Source organism: Stegodyphus dumicola, chromosome 9 (assembly GCF_044657685.1).
Source record: "Stegodyphus dumicola isolate Sdum_Otavi_A_Nest chromosome 9, ASM4465768v1".
Classification (NCBI taxonomy): Eukaryota; Metazoa; Arthropoda; class Arachnida; order Araneae; family Eresidae; genus Stegodyphus; species Stegodyphus dumicola.
Genome location: NC_140776.1, coordinates 59,645,343 through 59,660,444, shown reverse-complemented (window position 1 = coordinate 59,660,444; position 15,102 = coordinate 59,645,343). Strand labels below are relative to the sequence as shown.

General features: G+C 34.6%; 1 protein-coding gene and 1 long non-coding RNA gene across 3 annotated transcripts in view; one reads left to right on the top strand and one right to left on the bottom strand.

Annotated features, from left to right (window-relative positions):
• LOC118189684 (uncharacterized) overlaps positions 1–13,877 on the bottom strand; it is a 213,644-nt gene extending 199,767 nt beyond the window's left edge. For both annotated transcript variants that reach the window (XR_015042996.1, XR_015042997.1), the window contains exon 1: positions 13,580–13,877. This is a non-coding gene — a long non-coding RNA (uncharacterized LOC118189684). The remainder of the gene's footprint in view (positions 1–13,579) is intronic.
• The window catches only part of LOC118203910 (ras-related protein Rab-37-like), a 452,520-nt gene that overhangs the window by 8,039 nt on the left and 429,379 nt on the right, over positions 1–15,102 (top strand). The gene's annotated exons all lie outside the window — the stretch shown is intronic.

The window sequence follows — 15,102 nt, the reverse complement described above, 5'->3', positions numbered from 1 at the left end:
TTCCAATATAGTCCTAATTTTAACATAATTGCTATATTTTCACATCATATACCTGACTTTTATTTAATTTTAGGTGTAAATTTTAGCTTCTTTTCTATATTTTAACGTTTTTAGTTTTCAACATACTCGGAATTTTAACTAATTTGCTATATTTTCACATGATTTTCATTTAATTTATAGCTACTTTCATACGTTTTAACCTTCGTAATTTCAAATATACTTTAAATTTTAGTTTAATTCCTATATTTTCTGACCATATATATGAATTTTGTTTAATTTTAGATGTAGTTTTTAACTTGTTTCATACATTTTAAACTTCGCAATTTTTACAGTACTCTAATTTTGAACTTGTTTATTACATTTCCTGCCATACGCATGAACTTTAGTTAATTTTAGATGTAATTGTTTATACTTTTCTGGCACTGGTTTTTTTCTAGTTTCCAACATACTCTAAAGTTTAACTGTTTTATAATTTTTGATTGTAATTGCGTTTGTGATTTTACTATTTCAGCTAAATTAACACGCTTAAATTTCTTAAAAATAGAGATAGATTTTGATTAAGCATTTTATTTTACAACCTTTAACTGTTATTCATATCCAATTCGTCGAATAGCCCTTACTTAGTCCATATTTTATAGTACTATTTTAATTTGCCAATTCTACAACTTATCATTCTGTAGTACTCTTACCATGACTTATCCTACTACTTTACTTCATTATTAACTTCATTCGCATTTTCAAACTTTAACATTTCCTGCATATTCTGACATTTTATTTTAATTCTTAATACTCTTTATATCTGAATATATGTTTTTAAGCTCTTCAGTGTTACCAATGTTCAGTTTTGAATCTTGATTCTCATTAAGCTAGTTTGATAGATTCCGAATTTTTAGAATGAAATCTCAACTTTCATCCATAATTTTAGACCCATATTCATTCTTTCATGTACTCACACAAAATTCTTTCTTATTATTTTGAACGCTCAGTACCTTTTAATTCAGTAATTTGTACTAATTGAATGCATTCTACATCACTTTAAATGTCTCGACTATGCAAATTTTCACTTTAATACCTTTTCCTACACTAAGTACGGATATTTCTGCCTTCATGAATGACTTCCATGTGAAATTGACGAAATTTGACGTTACATATATAAAAGAAATTTCTAAGATAAACATTTCCAGTATTGAATAAGAGGTGAATGACTAATCGTTTTTACCCATTGACCAATAACTAAATTAGCTGTACTACCAGTAGATGTGACATAATTTCATGTATATTTCCTGAGTTCAAAAAATTGTTATATATATGCATTGTATTTTAATTTAGATGTTGTGCATTTCATGTTCTGTGGTTAATTATGTTTATTGCTTTTGTTCATGTGTATCAATTTAAATTTTGTGATATATGATTTGGACTATATGGTGATTTAAAACTGTTTAATTTTGGTCATTGTTAACTATGTAACAAATGCCCAACCCGGGCGGTATGTTAAGGCAGAAGTGATCTGGCAACCACGATGGGAGAAAACGACAACGTGGTTAGCTAGCGGCCATTATTATTGTGTTTGATTGCGTGCTGAAAGGTGCACCTATGCGATGGCAAGAGTGTCCATCCAAACAGAAGTTAAAAGAAATAAAGCTACAGTCCATTAAAGCTTAGTGTGTGTTTCATGAGTATGTTTATTTCTTTTAACTTCTGTTTGGATGGACACTCTTGCCATCGCATAGGTGCACCTTTCAGCACGCAATCAAACACAATAATAATGGCCGCTAGTTAACCACGTTGTCGTTTTCTCCCATCGTGGTTGCCAGATCACTTCTGCCTTAACATACCGCCCGGGTTGGGCATTTGTTACATAGTTAACAATGACCAAAATTAAACAGTTTTAAATCACCATACAGTCCAAATCATATATCACAAAATTTAAATTGATACACATGAACAAAAGCAATAAACATAATTAACCACAGAACATGAAATGCACAACATCTAAATTAAAATACAATGCATATATATAACAATTTTTTGAACTCAGGAAATATACATGAAATTATGTCACATCTACTGGTAGTACAGCTAATTTAGTTATTGGTCTTTTTAAAAAACCTGATTTGGTTTTTACAATACAAACTCTAACCTTTTTATCCTTACCATAAATTACGTCTTCTATTTTACCCAGTAACCAAGTCGAAGTGGGCATGTTGTCTTCCTTTACTAAAACTATAGTGCCCTTTTTAACGTTATCCTTAGAGAAATACCACTTAAATCGTTGCTGTAAATGACTGATGTAATCATTTTGCCATCTTTTCCACAAATATTGCGTTACTTTAGTAGTGCGCTGCCAGCGCTTTAAAGAACTATCAGAAAAATCAGTTAAATCAGGCTCTGTTATTGATGTTAAAGGTCGCCCGACTAGAAAGTGTGCGGGTGTAAGAGCTTCTAAATCATTGGTGTCATTTGACAAAGGGGATATTGGACGTGAATTTAAAATTCCTTCAATCTGGTTCAAAATTGTAAGAAACTCCTCAAATGTAAAAAACAATCTCCCAACTGCACGCTTAAGATAAAACTTAAACGACTTAACACCTGCCTCCCAGATACCTCCAAAGTGAGGAGCCCTGGGAGGGATAAACTTCCAATGAATTCTTTCAGATGTCAGATATTTCGTTAAGAATTCATCAGGGTATTTCAACAAATTATAGAGTCGCTTCAATTCATTGCTAGCCCCAACAAAATTTCGAGCGTTATCGCTAAATAAGGTTGCGCATTTACCCCTTCTAGAAATAAATCGCTTCAAAGCAGCAATAAATGATTCTGTAGACAAATTTGAAACGATCTCGAGGTGGACTGCACGAGTCAAGAGGCAAATAAAAATTGCAACATAAATCTTGTGCACTACGCTCTTCTTCTGAGTTGTATACTTTATACCAAAAGGGCCACAAAAGTCAACATCAGTATGGTTAAAGGGAAAGGATGGATTCAGTCTCTCTAATGGTAAATTTCTCATCTTTTGATCCAGCAATACTGGTTTTACTTTGGCACACGTAACACATTCTCTTACTATCTTTCTAGCAAGATTACGCTCACTTATCGGCCAAAATGTTTGTCTCACACTATGCAAGAGCGCTTGTGCTCCAGTATGAAAGTTTCGAATATGGTAGTGTAACATAATTAAATGAGTCAGTTTATGATTTTTTGGCAGGACAGCAGGGTGCTTTGTGTTAAAGGGTAAGTTAGCTTCCTGCAGTCTACCACCTACTCTAATAACTTGAGATTCATCTAAAAAGGGACATAAAAATTTTAACTGACTATTTTTACATACTTCCCTTCTCTTACTTAAGTTCTTGAATTCTTCAGGAAAGTTTTGACATTGGACTAAGGAAAGTAATTTATTTTCGCTTAACGAAACCTCATCTACTGTCAGATGACCTACTTGTTTTTCCTTGGATCTACAATTTCTTATAAATCTTAAAACATAAGCAAAAACATTAATTAATTTAGCATAACAATTAGTAATACTAAAAACATAATCCAAAAGAGAATTTTTAACAGTTACGGTCAAATTTACATTAGAAATAAGTTTCAGTTCGCGCACATAGTTCTCATTTGAATTTTCAAAGTTATTATTAACACTATAATTGATGACCTGTTGATGCAGAAAATTTGGTCCTTGAAACCACAAAGAGTTGTCAGCAATAATTTCCGGTCTCAGACCGCGAGAAATTAGGTCGGCGGGATTGTCTGCTGTTCTGACATGTTGCCAGCAGAAATCCTTAGTTAGCTCTTGGATACGAGCTACTCTATTTGACACAAACACTTTTAGAAGATGAGGAGATGTAGCAATCCAAGCTAACACAATTGTTGAATCTGTGTACGGAATAACTTTGTCAACATATAAACTCAAAGATGTTATTACCTTACACACAAGTTTGGAAAGGAGCTTTGCTGCACACAACTCCAGACGAGGAATGGTTATTACCTTGATAGGCGATACTCGAGATTTGCTGCAAAGTAAAGTCACTTTAACTTCGCCAATTTTAGAGACACAGCGCAAGTAAATTACTCCACCATATCCAAACCTTGAAGCATCAGCAAAACAGTGGAGCTCAATTTCTTTAATTGATTCTATTAGAGTGCAACGAGGGACTTTGATTTGTTTCAGCTCTGGTAGGGCCTTTTGAAATGTCTCCCATTCTTGTTGCTCTTTGAAAGGAAGTGGATCATCCCACTCTAGATGTAAAAGCCACAGCCTTTGCAGGAATATCTTAGCACGCATGATTACAGGCCCTAGGAAACCTAAAAGATCAAACAGTTTAGAAATATCTGCCAAAACCGTGCGTTTTGTACAGATTTTTGACGAACTAGATACAGTAAAACTAAAAGAGTCTTCTTCTGGATTCCATCTTAAACCCAGAGTCTTTACGGTGCTTTGTGAAGATTCTCCAAAACGATACTCTTGTTTTTCAAATGGAACTTGTTCTAAAAGAATTTTTTCGTTTGAGCACCACTTGTGCAATTTCATTTTCGCAGATTGTAGCATGTCTATTAACTGCCGCTGCAATTCTACAGCAGAGGTGACATCTTCTGCACCAGACAAAATGTCATCAACATAAAAATCGTGAGTGTCGTTTCAGAAGCCAATGGATACTTATCTTTTTCATCTAAGGCTAACTGCCTCAAAACTCTTGTTGCTAAAAAAGGCGCTGATTTTGTTCCATATGTTACCGTAAGTAATTGATAAAGTTTAGATGCATCATTCAACGTATTTTTCCAAAGTATGCATTGAAGTTTTCGTTGCTCAGGATCTATACGAATCTGCCGATACATCTTGCATATATCAGCAGTGAAAGCCACCTTGTGTTTTCTAAATCGTAGCAAGATAGCAAAAAGGTCATCTTGCACTACACCTCCATTCATCAAACAGTCGTTTAATGAAACACCAGACGATGAAGGAGCCGATGCGTCGAATACCACTCGTAACTTAGTTGTACTGCTGTCTGCCTTATAAACACCATGATGAGGCATTATGTATTTAGGAGTTTCCGTCACACTCTGCATTTTTTGCATATGCCCTAACGCTTCATATGCACTCATGAACTCACAATACATCCTAGACATGTCAGGGGTTTTGTCAAGTCTCTTCCACAAATTATTTAACCGCTGGGTGGCTAATTGCGAAGAATCACCCAAATAAACATCTTGCCTTAATGGTAGCGTCACTACATATCTACCCTCAATATCCCTCTGATGGGTTTTTCTAAAATGCTCCTCACATTCTACTTCTTTATTTTTTAGTTTGAGAGATTCTGTAACAGCCTCAATTTCCCAAAAGGACTTGATTATTGAATTTAAGTCTTCTTCGACTTTCATAAATCCGCACTGAATCGTATTGCTTGAATTTGAACCAACATTTACACCGGTAGCAATGTATCCAAATACGGAATTTTGAAGAGTTAAATTAGAATTTCGTGGATGAATTTGATCAGCCTTCAATAGTTCATAAAAGCATTCTGCACCTAACAACGCATCTATTTTCTGGGGCTTGTTAAAATGAGGATCCGCTAGTTTGATCTTTTGCGGAAGCTGTGAAAATGAAAATTTAAAATAATTCACTGGTACCAATGTGGAAATTATTTTGATTAATTGATAGATGGCGCTAGCGTTGCGTGTTAACGAGACGCGACGTGCCTTCTGAATTTCCATAGACTCTCCACCGGCAGTTCGATAGATGGATGTCTGATGGTTCGCACACTATTTGATTAGGAACACTTCGGTTCTTATTTGATTTCGATTTTCGATTATGAAAGCATATAGATTTATTTGTCAACTGAACCACCATGTTTGATCTATGATCTGTAAATATTGTACATATTAAAAGTTACATTTAAAAAGTGATTGATGTCGATTTATAGATCTTAGAATATTTTGAAACAGCTGGTGCATTAGGCCGTCAAGAATTGGATTTAGCATGTTGCAAGTGTGCGAAGTCGGCAAAAAAGGTAAGGCTACTTTCTAATTTGTAGAGTAACTATGGCGGAAGAGTCTGTTGTTAAATTAAAATCGAAACGCAAAGTTATCAGGACCACCGTGTCCAAGATTCTAAAAAAAATCGAATCGGAGTTGAATAAAGAAGAAATTGATACAAGTACATTAGAAGAAAATTTAGATCAATTAATCACGAAATCAAAAGCTCTGAGTGAGTTAGATGCTCAGATAGAGCGTGACTTGAAATCAGAGGCAGAAGAGTTTGAAACAGAAATTCTATCTTGTATCGAATACGAAGAGAAAATTCAGTTATGGCAATTCAGAGCAAATAAAAAATTGAAAGAATTGAATAAAGTAACAAATTCGGATAATGAAAACTCTCTTAACGAAACTAATTCTAAAATCGAAAGCAATAAATGTACGCGTCTGCCAAAATTAACCATCGCTAAATTCTATGGAGATTACACCCAGTGGACAAGTTTTTGGAACTCTTTCAAGGTAGCAATCCATGATAATGAATCTTTAACAAAGATCGAAAAATTTAATTATTTAAAATCGTACTTATGCGGCAACGCCGCAAACGCGATAGAAGGCTTTTGCATTTCGGAACCAAATTACGATGAAGTTGTCGAAATACTTAAAAACAGGTTTGGCAGAAAAGATATAATTATAAACTCACACATGCAAAAACTCCTGAATCTTACCCCAGTAACCAAATCCAGTGACACTGTAAAACTTCGCAAACTTTGTGACACTATCGAAACTCAAATACGCAGCTTGAAATCATTAGAAGTCACACCGGATAAATACAGTTATATGTTGATTCCAGCCATAATGAAAACTCTGCCGTCTGATATAACCTTAGAATTCAATCGTAAAACGGATTCGTCATCCTTTTTTAATGTTGACGAATTATTGCACTTTGTTCGTTTAGAATTGGAAAGTCGCGAGAGAAGCCATCTTTTGCTCTCCACTCATAAATCAGAAAGCACTTCCTGTGTTTATAAAGAGAAGGGTGGGAAGGGGAGTATCGTCCATTCCACTCAGCAGCTGCTGGCGCCGGTTAAAGAAAACAAAACTACTAATTGCTGTCTGTTTTGTAATACATCCAAACATGTTACTGAAGACTGTGAATCACTGACAGTTGATGAGAAGAGAAATTTATTACGTAAACATTCCCGATGTTACCTTTGCCTGAAATTAAACCACCGCCTAGAGCAGTGTCGAAGCGATCTCGTCTGCTCCAAGTGCAAAGGTCGACATAACCGTTCAATATGCTTTCGCGCTGAGAAAGAACGAAATGAAAAAAATAAAAGTATAGAAGATTCGCATGTTCTTTCAGCATTCTCACGCAGCAAAATTAAAACTATTTCACTTCAAACTTGTTGCGTAACACTTCGAACAACTACGCAGTCGGTTTTAATTAGAGCTCTACTGGATTCAGGTAGTATGCGTTCCTTCCTAAGAAAAGAAATCGCGGATAAATTGAAGCTTCCTGTTATTCGAACAGAGACTCTTTCGGTATTTACGTTTGGAAATAAAACACCCATTAGAAAAACATTTGACGTTGTTAAGATAAAATTACAGAACAAGGAAACACCGAATTTGAAAATCGAAATTGAAGCTCTCGTGACTGAACAAATTTCAAGTTCTGATTTACCACCTCCTAATCTGGATAGACACATTTTAGGCAAACAGTTAGAAGGTTTACAACTCGCAGATTCTTGGGATTGCAAAGAAAAAATTACTCTTTTGATAGGAGCTGATCATTATTATGATGTAATAACTGGGAAACTTAAGCGTTTAGACAAACATTTAGTAGCTGCTGAAACGTTATTCGGTTGGTCTCTGCTAGGTTACACTAAAGGTACAACACACACGTCCACAGCCTTTAATATCATAGTTGAGGAAGATATAATATCTGATCAGATAAAGAAATTTTGGGAGCTTGAAAGTTTAGGTATAAAACCTGAAAATGAATTATCTGACCCATTAGACAATACCATAATGGAAAAATTCGAATCGGAAATTTTATACAAAAATTCTCGTTACAAGGTTAGGCTGCCATGGAAGTCTGATAGAAAATATGAGTTACATGACAATAAAGCGATTGCGCTGAAACGATTTGAGAAACTTGTAAAGCGATTTCAGAATAACCGTGAACTCTTTTATTCGTATCAAACAGTTCTACAAGATTATTTACAACAAAACATCATTGAACCAGTTCCAGACACTGTTGATAGTGAATCTCAAATCACGTTTTATTTGCCTCACAGAGAAATCGTTCGTAGTGATCGAACTACTAGTAAACTACGTATCGTATTCGACGCGTCTTCACATGGACCTGGTGAAATCTCGTTAAATGACTGCTTGCATATTGGTCCAAATTTGTATCCTGACATTCTTGAACTTCTGTTGGCCTTCAGGCTTCATCCTGTAGCATTTACAAGTGACATAAAGCAGGCTTTTCTTCAGATAGAAGTAGATGAGAAAGACAGAGATGTAACGCGTTTTCTGTTTACTAAAAACCCATTCGATGATCCACAAAATTTTATAACTTATCGGTTCACACGTGTGTTATTTGGTGTAAACAGCAGTCCATTTTTACTGGCTGCAACCATTAAACACCATTTGAAACAATATGAGAAAACCTACCCTGCCACTTGCGAATTTCTAAATGATCACATTTATGTAGATGACATCATTGGAGGACACCAAAACGTTGAACTTGCTTTCAATACCAGTTTAGAATGCGTCAGCATTTTTAGAGATGCTAGTATGATTCTACATAAATGGCACACCAATTCTCAAGAACTGCGCGAATTATGGATTAAAGAAAGTATTGAATCCGAGGAATCTAGTCATGTTTCGGAAGCTGGAAATCCTCCACTGAAAGTGTTAGGAGTCGCTTGGGACAACCAAAGTGACATAATTTACTTTGATGTAAAAAATTTGATAACATTTCTCTCAAAACAAGTTAATACTAAACGTTTTGTCCTACAGGCAATAGGACGAATTTTTGATCCTGTAGGTCTATTATCACCGTTTGTACTTAGAGTCAAAATCTTATTGCAGCAAATTTGGACACTTGCTTTAGATTGGGATGATGAACTACCAGAAAATTTATGTTCTGTATGGAAAACATGGTGCAAAGAAGTTTCCAATTTGGACGAAATCGGTATTCCACGATATTATTTTTCTGCAATCGGTAATAGTGATGTGGAACGGATTGAACTGCACTGTTTTTCTGACGCTAGCAAAAGGGCATATGGTACAGTAGCGTATCTGCGTATAATTTCTAGCAATGAACAAATATTTACGGTTTTTGTTGCTTCAAAGACTAGAGTAGCGCCTTTAAAACCACTCACCTTACCTAGGTTGGAACTAATGGGAGCTCTTTTATCAGCCAAATTAGGCACAAGCATCACTAAAATTTTGAAGTTACAACTTGTTTTTTCTGGACTGATTCGAAAATCACACTTTTCTGGATAAAAGACTGTGCAAAGAAATTTAAGCTTTTCGTTAAAAATCGTATTCAGGAAATACAAAATTTAACATCCCCAGAAAATTGGCATTATTGCCCTGGTAAATGTAATCCCGCTGATTTGGCTTCGAGAGGAGCTAAACTTCCAGATTTGAAAAACAATCCTATCTGGTTTCAAGGACCAGAATGGCTTAGAATGTCGTCTGAGTTGTGGCCTCGACAGAATGAAGAGAAACCTGTCACTGAAGAAGAATTAGAATACCGCAAAAATATTAATGATATTTATGAATTTGTATGCACGGCAGTTGAAGAAAGGGTAATAGACATCTCAAAATATAGTAATTTAAAGAAAATTGTTGAGAATAACTGGTTGGATAAAGAGATTCATCGGTAAAATTAGGAAAACAAACCATTTGACAGGTCCATTAACGACTGAAGAAATAGTAGATGCCGAAAATTATTGGATTCGATCTGAACAAGAACGTTTCTATCCCGAAGAAATTGAGTCTCTGAAGAAAGCGAATAAAGTCGAAAAGAAATCATCCTTATATCTTTTTAACCCATTTTTAGACCAGAACGGGATACTGAGAGCAGGTGGAAGATTAGAACATTCTAGTTTGTCACAGGATGAAAAACATCCGGCAATTCTTTCAAGAGACTCCTGGCTAACAAATTTGATAGTAGAAAGTGCACATGTTAAAATGATGCATGGAGGAGTAGCAACGACCTTAGCTGAAATTCGAAGTCGCTTTTGGATCCCAAAAGGATGTCAATTTATCAAGAAAATAATAAACAAGTGTCTTATTTGTAAAAGATATTCATTGAAGTCTGCGGACCAGACCACTTCTCAACTTCCAGAAGACAGAATCAATGAGACACCACCATTCTACGTATCTGGCATAGATTTTGCTGGACCGATTTACGTAAAAAACATCGAAGGAAGTCAAAAAGCCTATGTAACATTATTTACATGCGCTATCACTAGAGCCATACATCTGGAACTTGTACCGAATCTCTCTACAGATTCTTTCTTGATGGCATTCAAAAGATTCACATCTAGGAGAGGCAATTGTCGAGTAATTTATTCAGACAACGCGAAAACTTTTAAAAAGGGAAAAAAAGAACTCGAACGATAAAAGAACTATTGTCGAATGAGAAATTCCAAGATTTTCTGTCGAATGAAAGAATCAGTTGGAAGTTTATAATAGAACGAGGGGCTTGGTGGGGAGGCTTCTACGGGAGATTAGTAAAATCAGTGAAAGAGTGCTTACGAAAAATTCTCGGTAAAGCTTTACTAACGTTTGAAGAATTGTCAACAGTTTTAGCACAAGTGGAAGCTGTTTTGAATTCTCGTCCTTTGACATATGTGTACAATGACCACAAGGAACCGTTGCCACTAAAGCCAGTCAATTTTTTGACTTTTGGAAACAAAGATTCTACATTACCTATCAACTTTAATTCCATTGTTAAAGATGGCTCTACCAAGTCCTCTCTGACCAAAAGAAAGATTTATCAAGATTTATTGGTTAGGCAATTGTGGACTAAATGGAAGAAACAATATTTGATGGATCTTCGGACTGCTCATCAATTAAAAAATCCTAACGTTTATGATGATCTAAAGTTGATGATCTTGTATTAATTGAAGGCAACAATAAGTGCAAACTTTTGTGGAATTGTGGTAGAGTGATAAACGTTTTTCGTGGTCATGACAACAAAGTTCGTTCTTGTGAACTAAAAACTGCTGATGGAACAATAATAAAACGACCAGTTCAATTATTATATCCTTTGGAACTTTAAAAACATTTTTTATTGTTTAATAATATGAATAAGATTGAATATGTTTTTTATGCAACTGTTTATTTTACTAGTTTAATTTCATATGCTTAGATTAAGAATCGTTTAAATTTACTAAAGTAGTGTCAAATTGTATTTGATGATAACCTTTTTTTAGAATTTAGTATAGTGATTATAATTTGAATATATTTTCTATTCATTTAATATACTTATCAATTGTTTTATAATTATATGTTAAAATACTTATTGATATAAATTTGATTGTTGTTAGATTAATGTGAACTCTTGACAGAGTTCAGGTGGGGAGTGTGTGGAAATTATTTTGATTAATTGATAGATGGCGCTAGCGTTGCGTGTTAACGAGACGCGACGTGCCTTCTGAATTTCCATAGACTCTCCACCGGCAGTTCGATAGATGGATGTCTGATGGTTCGCACACTATTTGATTAGGAACACTTCGGTTCTTATTTGATTTCGATTTTCGATTATGAAAGCATATAGATTTATTTGTCAACTGAACCACCATGTTTGATCTATGATCTGTAAATATTGTACATATTAAAAATTACATTTAAAAAGTGATTGATGTCGATTTATAGATCTTAGAATATTTTGAAACAACCAAATCATTAATTTTAGGTACAACAAAGAATTCGAGAGCACGGTGGTAATCACGCTTGTTTGATATCACAGCAGTAAGCTTGGATTTTACCGATAGAGCTTTTCCATTTAAACATAAAATTGATATGTTAATTTTACTCCCTTTTATTCCAAGCCTATTAGCGAAATCATAGGTGAAACACGAACACTGACTTCCGCAGTCAAGTAAAGCTCGGCAACCAATAAAATTCCCGCAAGAATCTTTAACATAAATAATAGCAGTAGATAGCAATACCTCCTTCGAAATCACTTGTGAAGCAGTTACAGACGAACCAATAAATTCCGAATTGTTTATTTGGTTGCAATTAGATAACATTTCAAAACATCTGGCTTCAGCGTTCAGCTCCGAGTTGTCTACTAAAGGGGGGTCAGAATTATTAGCTAGTGCTTCCTCCTTCCCCACACAACTCGCTATAGTAGCAGGTGAATGCGAAATGTCTTGATTGGGAAAATGCAGTAAACTATGGTGTTTTTTCATGCATTTTGAACAGCTGAATTCTGAACGACAGTTCTTTGCAGTATGAGTCGGATTAAAACCCAAGCAATTAAAGCATAATTTATGTTTCTTAACAAATTCAAGACGTTCACTTACAGTCATTTTCAAGAAAGAATTACATTTATACAACTTGTGAAAATTGATACTTTTACAACAAATACATTTAAAATCTTGACCTTTAACATTTGACACTAAGGCAGTCACCTTTTGAATAGGTTGACCCTTTTTTGCATTAAACACATTAGATGACTTTGACGACTGCAAAGTTCTAGCATGATTTTTTAGAAATGTAATAAGCTCAGATAATTTAGGTAACTCACTTGTTTTTGAATCTCTTTCCCACCAAAGACGAGTGGAAACATCCAATTTTTGCAGCAAAATATATGCAAGGAATGTTTCTGCGAATCCCTCTATTTTTTGGTCTAATATTTCCAGAGACCTTACACTTTCATTCACTGTGTCTACTAATTTCAAAATAGAAGACGGACTTTCATTTTGTATGGGAGAAATTGACATGAAACGCTTTATCTGAGCGAAAACCTGATCACGTTTATTGGAGTATCTCTCTTCTAAAAAATCCCAAGCAATTTTATAGTTATTGTCACAAATTGTGACTGATTGAATAATCCTAGCTGCTTCGCCATGAAGCGATAACTTCAAATACGAGAGCTTTTGGGAATCCGATAATACATTATTATTATGAATGCTTGAAATGAAAAGATCCCGAAAGCTTAACCAATCTTGAATATTTCCACTAAAAGACGGCAAGTTTAATTTAGGTAATTTCATACCTTGTGCACTGGTATTTTCAATCTTTACATTACTTGCATCTTTAGCACTAAATTTTGACATTTGTCGTTTAACCTTAACCCACAAAGTATCAATACTGTCTTGAACAAATTGTTGTTCAGTTACATATTTGTCAAACTCTTTTTCATCAACTATTACAAATAATTTATCAAACATATCTGAACACTCATTATTAAATTTTGCACATTTATTTTCAAAAAGTTGTAACTGAAATTCATCACAAGTATATTTTTCGAAGTCTGATGTCGCTTTCGTTATATTTGACTTTAAAATTCTTTTCTTAATTAAAAATGCTTCCATAATTAACGTTAATTAATAATACTGAACATATGAGCAAATTCACTTACCTCCGTTTGAGGTAATCCAAATGAACCCGAAATTTGTAAATCCAAACACACACTAATTTTTATGTCGAATGCGAAGTAACATATCACACTTTTTTATCAATTTAACACTTCACCTTTAAGCTTTTTAACCAGCACTTTATCCATAGGCACTAATCTTCCTCCCGGGTTGCACGGACCACAAAATATATGTTCGAGAATAAACATACTCATGAAACACAAACACTAAGCTTTAATGGACTGTAGCTTTATTTCTTTTAACTTCTGTTTGGATGGACACTCTTGCCATCGCATAGGTGCACCTTTCAGCACGCAATCAAACACAATAATAATGGCCGCTAGCTAACCACGTTGTCGTTTTCTCCCATCGTGGTTGCCAGATCACTTCTGCCTTAACAGTTACAATTTCATCTCTTGAATGTTTGCTTTATTCATATGCATTTATTTCTAACGCATAATGTTAACACATTTTTAACTTTGTCCAGTTCCAACTTGGCCCACCAGCGGCCGAGGGGTAAAGACGCTGAACACTGGTAGTTCGGTCTGAGGTTCGAATCCCGCGAACGGGCTGGCTGCATGGGCGTTTTCGTGGTTTTCCCCATGTGTAACGTGTATACGAGCCAGTTTCCCTTAGAAAGTCCTCCACGAAAGGCATCCCTCCCTTTAGGCAGATAGCCCTCGTGTGCTTTGCCATAATTAAATACACACCACACCAGTTCCAACTTAATTCACTAAACAATTTCATATATAGACTATTTTTTAATTTCTTAGACTAAAATGTTCTTTTCGCAAATGTCAGTTTGCATTAATTTATTTACCAATTTATTTTCTTATGAACGAAATCTTGTGAAGTATTTTACACAACATATATCATTACCAATATACCTATATTTACAGAAGGAACCAAAGAGAGAAAGAGTAAGAGACATTTTACCCAAATCTCCACTATAATTTCGAATATTTGAACTTTCTTCATCACAAATACAGAACTTTCTTCGTACAATACTCATCATAGCAATTAAATATTCCTTACTAATACACATTTAATGAGAAATAACTCATTTTAAATACAAAATTACACCCAAATAAGTGTTATGGTTTCTTATAATAGTACATATATGTTTGCATTATAGGAACTTTCTATCCATTTTCAAGAACTGCAAATTGCTAAATATTACCTCTTTCTAAGAGAAAAATTCCAAAGACCATGTAAAGCATTTAACTTTTCCTGCAGTATTTCCAACGTATAAAATAACTATCTTAGAACTAATTTCTTAGTATTAACAACTAAATATGAACAAGGCATTTTTCACTGTACCAAATTCAAGTTATTTACCCAGAATTCCCAACAAATGTTTAGAAAATGTGCGATAGAAAGCAATTTATTTACCTAAAAATGAGTCTTAACAGATTCTTATCGGCTCCAGATTTACTATCAGTGGGAAAACCTGAAGTTCACTTTATCTACCCTTGTCAGTATACACAGAAACGTCATGAATCATTCTGTAGTACAATTAGCACCTTAC